The following is a 10,768-nucleotide window of genomic DNA, read 5'->3' as shown; positions in this document are numbered from 1 at the left end:
AAATCTTTGCTTTTAGACGATAACGGTAATAATATAGGAAACTCCAGTAGAAACTTTTAAATATGAAGGAAATCCAGTAATTAATTGAATGTATCCTATATGTAGCCCATCTTGTAAAGAAGAGGGAGTGGAAGGAGACTGGTTGGTAAAGAAAGAATAAAAAATGAAATTGAATGCGGTAATCAAAGAGGAGCTAGTTTGCTAATCGTGGTTGTGAAGGTGTAAGAAAAAAATCAAGCTGAAATAGTGTAGAAAATTGCAAGTACAATGTTGGTGAAGAAGAGGGTGGAAAGAGAACAAGGGGGACTTATGTAGCAGAGCATACATAGACTGCGCTATTCTTCATTATGATAAATGTAGCTAAGGAAATCTGAGTAGAGAAGAAAGAAGAATGTGTGCTGCATTCATGCATCTGGATGAGGCACAAAGGGGAAACATCAGAAATCAATACGGGGGCCTGTTGAGGTTGGTCTAGGGAGAGAGCGGGAGAGGGAAACATATTATCCATAAGTGTGTTAAATAATTTCAGAATATGTGTGTGTGTGTGTGTGTGTGTGTGTGTGTGTGTGTGTGTGTGTGTGTGTGAGATGGTCACTATTATTTTTTTTTATGTAGGAAGGGCACTGGCCAAGGGCAACAAAAATCTAATAAAAAAATGCCCACTGAAAGGCCAGTCCCATAAAAGGGTCCAAGCAGTGGTCAAAAATTGATGGATAAGTGTCTTGAAACCTCCCTCTTGAAGGAATTCAAGTCATAGGAAGGTGGAAATACAGAAGCAGGCAGGGAGTTCCAGAGTTTACCAGAGAAAGGGATGAACGATTGAGAATACTGGTTAACTCTTGCGTTAGAGAGGTGGACAGAATAAGGGTGAGAGAAAGAAGAAAGTCTTGTGCAGCGAGGCCGCGGAAGGAGGGGAGGCATGCAGTTAGCAAAATCAGAAGAGCAGTTAGCATGAAAATAGCGGTAGAAGACAGCTAGATATGCAACACTGCGGCGGTGAGAAAGAGGCTGGATGATTGATGATTGATGATTGATCGCTCTGCATCAGGATGGAACTGTAAGAGTTACCGAAGCAAAAACTGGTAGTGATGGAGACTTTTGCTCCATCGTTTTGGAAGTGAGTGTATTGTGCTAGTTTTGAATGGAAGTGTTTCGATAACAAAGTCACGTGAAAATTGCAAGCTGGTTTTTGAGAGTAAATATAAAAAGAACATCCAGAGAAATTAAGGCACTAGCTGGGTGGCGGAAACAACGTGTTATAAAGCTGATTGGACAATTAAGTGAGGAAGGGAAGTAGCTTAAAGATTCTGGTCCCTTTGTTGCAAGTATAGAAGTAAGGGCCTGAGAGGGAGTTTGAAAGTGAGATCGTTCTGGCGTATGATGAGGAGAGGGACAACACTTTGGGATGAAATAATACAACTCCAACAATGGAATATACAGTTGAGGTCTGGAAGTAATGTTCGACTTATTATACGTTGGTAATCCTGTTGTGACCCTCAGCACAGAGGGCGACGACAGCCCCGCATGTCACCTGTGATGTTTCCATGGTGACTGGCATCACCATGATACGAAGATAACCACGTAAACTTTTTGGCAGTGTTGCATGCTAATTCTCCCACATCAGCGGTTGCTCTAATGTTTACTGTATAGGCATCGGACCTCCGGTGCACCAGTACTTTTTTTTATTTATCGTGTGTACGAACGTGGGATACATGCTGGTGGTATAAGAAGACCCCATCCGTCTGCAGGATGGCAAGATATTGTTGATGAGAGAGAGAGAGAGAGAGAGAGAGAGAGAGAGAGAGAGAGAGAGAGAGAGAGAGAGAGAGAGAGAGAGAGAGAGAGAGAGAGAGAGAGACGTAAGATGATGTACTATATTTTTAATATAATGTTTATCATAATCTTTTCCTCTAGACGACGACAAAATAGTGCGAGTATAATGATATATGAATATTCTTTTTCTTTATTTACACCCCAACGTAATTCTGATTATTACCTGATTGATTTCTACACTAAGTAGATAATCAGATAAATAAATAGATAGACAGACTGGTAGACAAACAGATACCCAGATAAAAATGTAGATAGTGACATGCACAAAAAGATATGATTCAAAATTTATCACATTGTTCACCTTTAACAGCGCAGCGTGCCTGTCGTGACAGGATGTTTTGTACACAAGTTATCTTTTATTTTAAACTTAATATTATTGTTGGTTTTCTGCGATTCTAGGAGCAGAGACTAGTAAATCAGCGCGTGAACATTGAAATTTACTTTAGACTTTTTAGAAACAAACATATCAGGCATTCTTGAAAAGCACAAATAAACACCCGTAGTAGAAGCTAGACATTTGACTGACTATTAGGGGACAAACGTAGATACAGGTCCTGGAAAGATAACCGCGGTCTTGGTCGAGTTTTAAAGCAACAGAGCAAACAGAAAACAAATGTCATCGAGACCGTCATTGACCAACTGGAAGCATATGGAGCATCATTGAACCATTGCATTGTGAAATCCAGAAATGTAGTGTGAATGTGATGTGTAGTTAGCCGTGACACAAATATGTCCATAGTGTCTCCGTGCACGCATAGGTTTGATCAAGAGTAACAGTGAATTCGGAATGCAATGCGGGAAACAGAAAGCGTCATGGAAGGAATGGAGCTTTCTTTGCGATAAGAGAGAATAGTGAATACCGTCAAGCAGTGTGCGAGGCCACGAGGGAGACATGATATTCAACTTGGTAATGCTTTCCCTTATTCAATGATATTTATCCACATGTGTAATATCCGGGGAAAAATGCCCTTATCCTCTTCAGGAAGGACGTAACTTTTTTTTTTTTTCAGTTTCTGTGTCCATACTTTTCTAGTGCACTGACATTCTATCATCTCCTTTAACATTGCCTCTGCTATCTGATTTTATATTTTTCTCTTTTTGTACCTTTTTCTTACAACTCCCGATTTCATATTCTCTCGTTAGTGTTGCATTTAATGAAAATTTTAAGATATAGAATTTGCCTTCATTCATGCAGCTGTGTACTTTGTCGGACGAGACTCGGTACCCTGATGATGGAAACTGAAAACTCTTTAATGAATAAACACCAGCTCTTTTTGAAACGCACTATCTCTTCCACACTCCAGTCACCCTTTTCCTCAAAAAAAAAAAAAAAAAAAGAGTACAAACATGAACGCTGCCACCTTGTTTATACACAGTATTTTTCATGTAGGAAATTGAGCACTTTTCTCAGTAATGTGGAAGAGTGACGCTGAGCACACGAGGCCCACTGGAATATATGGCGAGGGGAATGTAGTGTGTGTGTCGTGGGGGCGGTGTGTGTGTGTGTGTGTGTGTGTGTGTGTGTGTGTGTGTGTAATAATAATAATAATAATAAACGGTTTATTCTTTAGGCAGTCGACAAACTGAAAATGTACATTGGGTGTGTGTGTGTGTGTGTGTGTGTGTGTGTGTGTGTTGTGTGTGTGTGTGTTGTGAGAGAGAGAGAGAGAGAGAGAGAGAGAGAGAGAGAGAGAGAGAGAGAGAGAGAGAGATAGAGAGAGAGAGAGAGAGAGAGAGAGAGAGAGAGAGAGAGCATAAATAAATAAATGAATGAATGAATTTGAGGCATGTGGAATCCCATCCTAGTATCCTCCTTCAGGCTGCTGAAAGACGATTTTTTATATCACTAAGTGAAATAAATCGTTTATAAAGGACCTCGACCACCAGCTGTGATCGTCCAAGCTTTCTCGGCACTGCAAGTTTTAACATATTCAGGACAAAGTTGAGAAAGCATACTCGTACATTGTCTTTACAGTTGCTCGTAAGTTGACCTGGAGTTAGTCCTTACAACTTGCTTGACAAATGTAAAATCTTCTTGAAGTCTTTGTAATAATGCTGCTTTGCAAACGAAATAAGAAATAAGTTCCAGAAAGAATACTGTTATTTAGCCTTCATTTAAAGAGTGCAATGAACTCTCCTTTCGTGCTCACTACTGTCCTCTTTTACCACAACAATATTTACTCTTCACCACGCAGGCCTTGTTTATTTAGGCAAGTATTACAACTATATATATATATATATATATTATATATATATAGTAATATATATATATATATATATATATATATATATATATATATATATATATATATATCTATTATATATATATATATATATATAAATATTATATATATATATATATATATATAATATATATATATATATATATATATATACATTATATATATATATATTATATATATATATATATATATATATACATTATATATATATATATATATATATATATATATATATATATTATATATATATATATATATATATATATATATATATATATATATATATATATATATATATAACATTATATATATATATATATATATATATATATATATATATATATATATATATATATATATATAATATATATATATATATATATATTATTGTGTGTGTGTGTGTGTGTAATATGAGGTGAGCAGGGATTCACCGAAATTTGTTTTTTTCATTTATCACTTGCGCAACGTTTCACCTTTTCAGAAGGCATCTTCAGGTTAGAAGACGAAATAAAATTAATACACTAATCCAAAATACGTCTACAACAATCATAAAAGACACCAACCCATAAGGGGTACAGCAACATGCGTGAAAACAAAATAGGGACCAATAGGGCGAGGCAAAACGCTGGAGTAGTAATGAAAAAAAAAAAATGTGTAGACAATAAAGATATATGGTAAAACATATATGTAGACACTGAGTTTGGCAAAAAACAAGTGGAAAAAAAAAAATAATGATATAGTGTAGTAAAACAGACTTAGTATGCTCGTGCTGGTGGGGAGGTGAGGACTGACAAAGGGTGTCGGCGTGGGAGTTAGATTGGTTGCTACCCCTGGAACCCGAAGCTCCGAACAGAGTTTATAAAATGTATACTTGGGATGATGATAATTGGTTGCTTAATTCAGGTTTTGAGTGTTTAATATAAATTAGCTTCTAATATTTTAATGTCTCCATGTTCGTCAGCTTTGTATATATATATATATATATATATATATATATATATATATATATATATATATATATATATATATATATATATATATATATATATATTATATATATAATATATATATATATATTATATATATATATATATATATATATATAAAGATAAAACAATCGATTTAAAATGCATATTCAACAGATATAAAGAGGGCAAGCTGACTGGGTTTTGGTATGTTCAGGAGCAAATTTTTCTCATGCATATTGATTCCAATATTCTAATGTCAGCACAGTTTGAGGAGCGCACAGTGATGACTATATACCCTGTCTGGCAACCAGAGCAAGTGAATTTATAAACGACAGATGATCCCAGTTCGGTCGGCAGGCGGTTCTTGAAATTTAAAAAATTAACCTATTTTAAAATTATTCACAAATACGAATCTAAAATCTATCTGAGGGTACAAAAGATTTAATTTATTGCATAGGCGGTGTTTTAAATCTGAAGAGACCTCCTCCAAATAAGGCAGCTTTATATACGTAGTATGTTTCTTAACAGAGTGAATCTCAGGTTTAGGTTATTTTTTTTTGTTTAAAACTTATAAACCAAATAATTTTCAAAGATGTGTGTTGACATCATAGCCAACCATGTAGTAGTTACTGGGAACATTGAGTTCAGTGAGAGATTCTACATACGGAAAGGTTTCATTCTGAAATTTTTTTAATCGTATTTTTTCTACGAATGGTTTCCCAACACACATCTTTGAAAGTTACCAGACAGGGTATTTAGGCAGCACTGTGCGCTCCTATAAAAGCAAGACAGATGTCTTGACAGATGGCTGTCCTCTACTTGCGCCTCCTCACTCTACAGTAAGGGAACAACTGGTGCAGTGTAACTTACCACCTAGGAAAAGATTACTTTAAAATTTTATCCTCCTCAAACAGTGCTGACATTAGAATATTGGAATCAATGTACATAAGAAAATTTACCCCTGAACACTTAGTCAGCCCTGCCCTCTTTATATCTTTTGAATATTTTTTTTAAATCGCTTGTTTTATCTTTATATCTATATCTATCTATCTGTCTATCTATCTATCTATCCTATCTATCCTTATCTATCTATCTATCTATCTATCTATCTATCTATCTATCCCTCACACGCTGTTATTTGTCCACAGCTTCTTGATAATGGCATTGTCTCTGTGCCGAAAAGTTGGGATTAAAGATGTTTTACGTAGCTACACTGGTGTTTTTATTAATCTGCAAAATCCGGTTCCCCAAGGGACCAGCCTGTCTCAGGATTCATTAAATCTAAATCGTGTAGAAAAGTAAGAGTAACGCTGTTCATTTGTTTTAATTTACTGTAGTGAAAACACACTGTCCAAGCTGCCGCCGGTAAATTTTTTTTTGGGGGGGAAAAATGTTTTACACTTTTGTTTAGAATTTTAAAGCGGAAAATGCTAGTTTCAAAATAGTTTGTATACACACGAAAAGGTAACACTGTGTTGTGGAATATTTCTGTCATTTGTGTGTTCGTGTAGTTTTCATAAGCGGTTGAAAGACGAGACATATCTGTTTATCTATCTATCTATTTATACACTTATATATCTATTTATCTATTAATCTATCTGTCTTTATGTATTTACCTGTTTATCTCCATCTATCTCCACATATCTATCAATCTATATGTGAAGCCGGCACCCGTTCCCTGGCAGGATAGTGTATCAAGAAAGTCAATTATAATGCATCAATATATTATTAAAGTCTCATTATGGAAAATGTCAACCTAATTGACACCTCAGCCATTTCCTTCTGGTGACAGTATTGATCTATAAATTTCTCTTAATACTAATGTATTTAACAAAATGCTTTCTTGCCATAGCTTAGCCTCACAGCATCCTGGCACCGTATCACCTCGTGTGAGACATACCGACCTACAACCTCTGACTTTGATAATTGATTAACTATTTTCTGTCGCAAGGAAGCGCGCAGAGCATCACTTTGGATAACCTCTAATGCCGGCTTATTCCTACCCCAAAGACTCAAGCAGATCGTCACACACCTGCATCTGCCTTTGTCTAAGTGTGTGGCTAGCACTGAACGTACGAGTACCGTAATTTTCCCATTTCTATGATGAACCTAACACATTTTCGTTGAGAAGAGTGTTTACCTGGATGAGGGAAAACCATTAACAATAGAATACACAAGAATCTCTTTCAGATACAAAGATCAAAACGTGGACACGAACTTGAATGTGATGTTGGGAGGAAGCGAGGCCCAGGACATGAAGGAATGAACCACAAACGCTGAGGGTAACACGAGGGTCGTGGAGCATCTTGAACACGAGAGGTAATTTCCATGTATCATAGAGGCCATCTCAGCTCCCGGTAAAGCCTTGCTGGTGGTCCGGCTCAAAACACAGTGGGGGTGGGTACCGGCACTGATATCCAGAGAGAGAGAGAGAGAGAGAGAGAGAGAGAGAGAGAGAGAGAGAGAGAGAGAGTGTGTGAGTGTGACTGTGTGTGTGTGTGTGTGTGTGTGTGTGTGTGCAGTAATTAACATTGACACACAAACTACAATACTTGTATACATCTGTTAGAAGAAATAATAACAGTAGTAGTACCAGTGGTAGTAGTTAGTAGTAGTAGTAGTAGTAACAGTAGTAGTAGATAATTAGAAGTAGTAGCAAGCTCTCTCTCTCTCTCGTCTCGCTCTCTCTCTCTCTCTCTCTCTCTCTCTCTCTCTCTCTCTCATCTCTCTCTCTCTCTCTCTCTCTCTCTCTCTCTCTCTCTCTCTCTCTCTCTCTCTCTCTCTCTCTCTCTCTCTCCATATTCCATACACACATTCATATCTCTCTCTAGTACGCTGTGAAGAGCCTCGTCAACTCGTCCCTCTCCTCTCCCTGCCTCTTATTGCCTTCCCAGAAGTGGCTCAACCTGCCGTGCCCGTGCGGTGGCAAGTCTAACTCCTCACCAGTTTACAGCTAACACAAACTCGCCACCTCATGTTTTGCAGAACGGGATGCACACTTTGCGTTTGCACTTCACGTGCAGAAACTCAGTGAAGGCGAAAACGTATAGAAACTGAAGTGAATTAAAAATTATCTAAGATTATATAAGTAAACACGCTAATGAATAGGTAAAGTCCTTATTCGTAATTATCCACCTTCACAGTTTTGAAAATATTAAGTATCACTTTAATTTCGATATTAATGACATCCTGCAATGACAAACTCACGCAGAACTGAAAGCGGAAAAAAAAAGAAGAAAAATTAACCAAGAAGCAATTACTGAACTGTCTTAATACTTAATCACCAGTCTGTACACTCGCCAATCTCGGCCTTTACATGATAACGTGCATAGATATCGCGGTATTTTAAACCACATTCAATTGTATCCTCCTACGTCTTCTTTTATGGCACTACTCCTAAAATGCAGGCACAAAGAAAAGGTCAGATGCCCCTCTCCCTCCTGTCTGTGATGATGACCCTCCGCCGATCTCTCCCCTTCTTCCCTCCTTCGTTCCACCTCTCCTCGGAACGGCCTTCCTGAACCACGCCTGCCCAGCAGTCGAGGCGCCGCGTGATTTCCGGGGCTTTTCCATCATGCGGAATGTTTCAATCACTTTGTATGCTGTGTGTATGGTTTTTCGTGGTGACTTACACCACACACACACACACACACACACACATACACACACAGTTTTTCGTTTCCCGTATTAATTAATCAGTGTACTCGTATGTATGTGTAGCATTTTTATAATACCCCTTTTCTCTCTCTCTCTCTCTCTCTCTCTCTCTCTCTCTCTCTCTCTCTCTCTCTCTCTCTCTCTCTCTCTCTCTCAATACAGCCAGTAATTAAACCGGCTGAAATCAATAGTTGGTGAAATTCTTGAGATTACAAGGGATTAATCAACGTTAACCAGTGACCTCGCGCCCCGATCGTTAATAGGAAAGCCGTTTGATTTGAGAGGCGTGGTTGTGTCTTTTCACTTAAAAGAAAAATGAATATCTGCTAATCTGCAAGACAATAATGAAATAGGTTGATATATCATAATTTAAGGAAGTTTAAATAATTTTGTCAAACAGTAACTACGATGGAGGTTCTATAAGTTAAGTGATGGAAGAAAAGAAGGCTCCTGTCCTCCGTTCTGTGTGACGTGTCTGTTGTAAAGGTCGTTTGGAGATCATGTATTTTCATTGAACGAATAGCTCGCTCAGATTTGAGTTTTATAGTGAGACCTACTAACGATACATATACAAAACTGTTTGTGCTTGGAGGGGAGGGGTGTGTGCGTGTGTATGTGTATGTGTGTGTGGGAAGAAAACTTTTGCGTATACATCTCCAGCTAAGTGAGGCGTTTCTTTTATGGTTTCATAATGAATAGAGTAATCAAGTTCACTAACGTCCCTTTAACTTATTGTTGCAGGCTTTGCAGGGACCAGATCCCAGCACCCACGTATTACCTCCACACTTGCATAACTGCGTCACCTGAGGAGCGTCGGGTAAGTACAGGCTACTGTATGCCCTTTATTTTTACCAGTAATTGAGTTTCAATGAGATGACGGGTTTCTTCTTCCAAAGTGAACATGTCGAGGGAGTTGCACTGGTTCAAAGTTTGTTCCCCTTTCATATACACGAACGGTAAGTTTACCCGTCCTCTTTCCTTAGCTCGGAGTCTCCTGTCATTAATATTTCGAACAGAGTTCACCACCACCACCACCAGCAACACCAACAACAACAACAAGAACAACAACAACAACTTTTTTTCCTTGCACACAAACATCAACACCAGGCACACGAGAATCTCTCAAGTTTGCATGCAAGTCGCTGATCAAGTTTAGAGTAAAAGGAAGAAAATATACAACGCTGACAATAAGATGTTATTGGATGTGACTTTGATGCGCTCATTTGGTATTATCACCAACAGTTCAATACTTTATGGTGATAATGAAAATAATGTGTGGAATGTTTGTGCCTAATTAAGCAAGCAATGGCGCTGGTAGTGGTGCAAGGGAACAAGGTAGTGTTTGGGAGAACACTTTCATATTAGTGACAGCAGAGAGAGAGAGAGAGAGAGAGAGAGAGAGAGAGAGAGAGAGAGAGAGAGAGAGAGAGAGATTCCCACTACAAAAATACAACAAAGAAAAGGATCTCCTCTCTCTCTCTCTCTCTCTCTCTCTCTCTCTCTCTCTCTCTCTCTCTCTCTCTCTCTCTCTCTCTCTCTCTCTCTCTCTCTCTCTCTCATGCATAGCTTGGTTCTCTCACCATTACTGACGCCATTAGCTATATTAGAAGACGAACATTCCTTACGTTTCCACCCTCACCGTAAACCCTCTCTCCAGCATGGCTGAGTAGTAAGCAAGGCACTCGACAGGACACTGTATGGGAGCCTCAGTACAGTAGGTCTCGAACACCTTTGCACTGCCGTGATGACGCCTCTTTGCGGGTAAATAGTGGTTGTGCCTCAGGGCGCGATAACATACGTTAGATAAAAGTTGCTGAGTACTACAGGGAAACGAAGGGATACGGTAGCGTGTGAGGAATCAGAAATCGGTTTCATGATGTAGGCAGCGTAACGATGTAAATTTGAGCTTTCATCACCCTCACGGTGTAATAATGGGGAAGCTTTACTTTACGGTATAATGGCATTTTTCGAGTGTCATACACTGGCTAAGGTAAAATTAATTACTCAGTAATCATCTGAATTGTGTGTGTGTGTGTGTGTGTGTGTGTGTGTGTGTGTGTGTGTGTG

The 10,768-nt window shown here is 38.3% G+C and overlaps 1 long non-coding RNA gene across 2 annotated transcripts in view; it reads left to right on the top strand.

Moving 5' to 3' along the window:
* Nucleotides 1–10,768, top strand: part of LOC135089744 (uncharacterized) — a 320,684-nt gene that overhangs the window by 84,280 nt on the left and 225,636 nt on the right. For both annotated transcript variants that reach the window (XR_010261621.1, XR_010261623.1), the window contains exon 2: nucleotides 9,443–9,518. This is a non-coding gene — a long non-coding RNA (uncharacterized LOC135089744). The remainder of the gene's footprint in view (nucleotides 1–9,442; nucleotides 9,519–10,768) is intronic.

This window comes from Scylla paramamosain, chromosome 3, assembly GCF_035594125.1.
Source record: "Scylla paramamosain isolate STU-SP2022 chromosome 3, ASM3559412v1, whole genome shotgun sequence".
In the NCBI taxonomy this organism is placed as follows: Eukaryota; Metazoa; Arthropoda; class Malacostraca; order Decapoda; family Portunidae; genus Scylla; species Scylla paramamosain.
The sequence above is the reverse complement of the archived record's forward strand: the minus strand, read 5'-3'. Positions and strand labels throughout refer to the sequence as shown.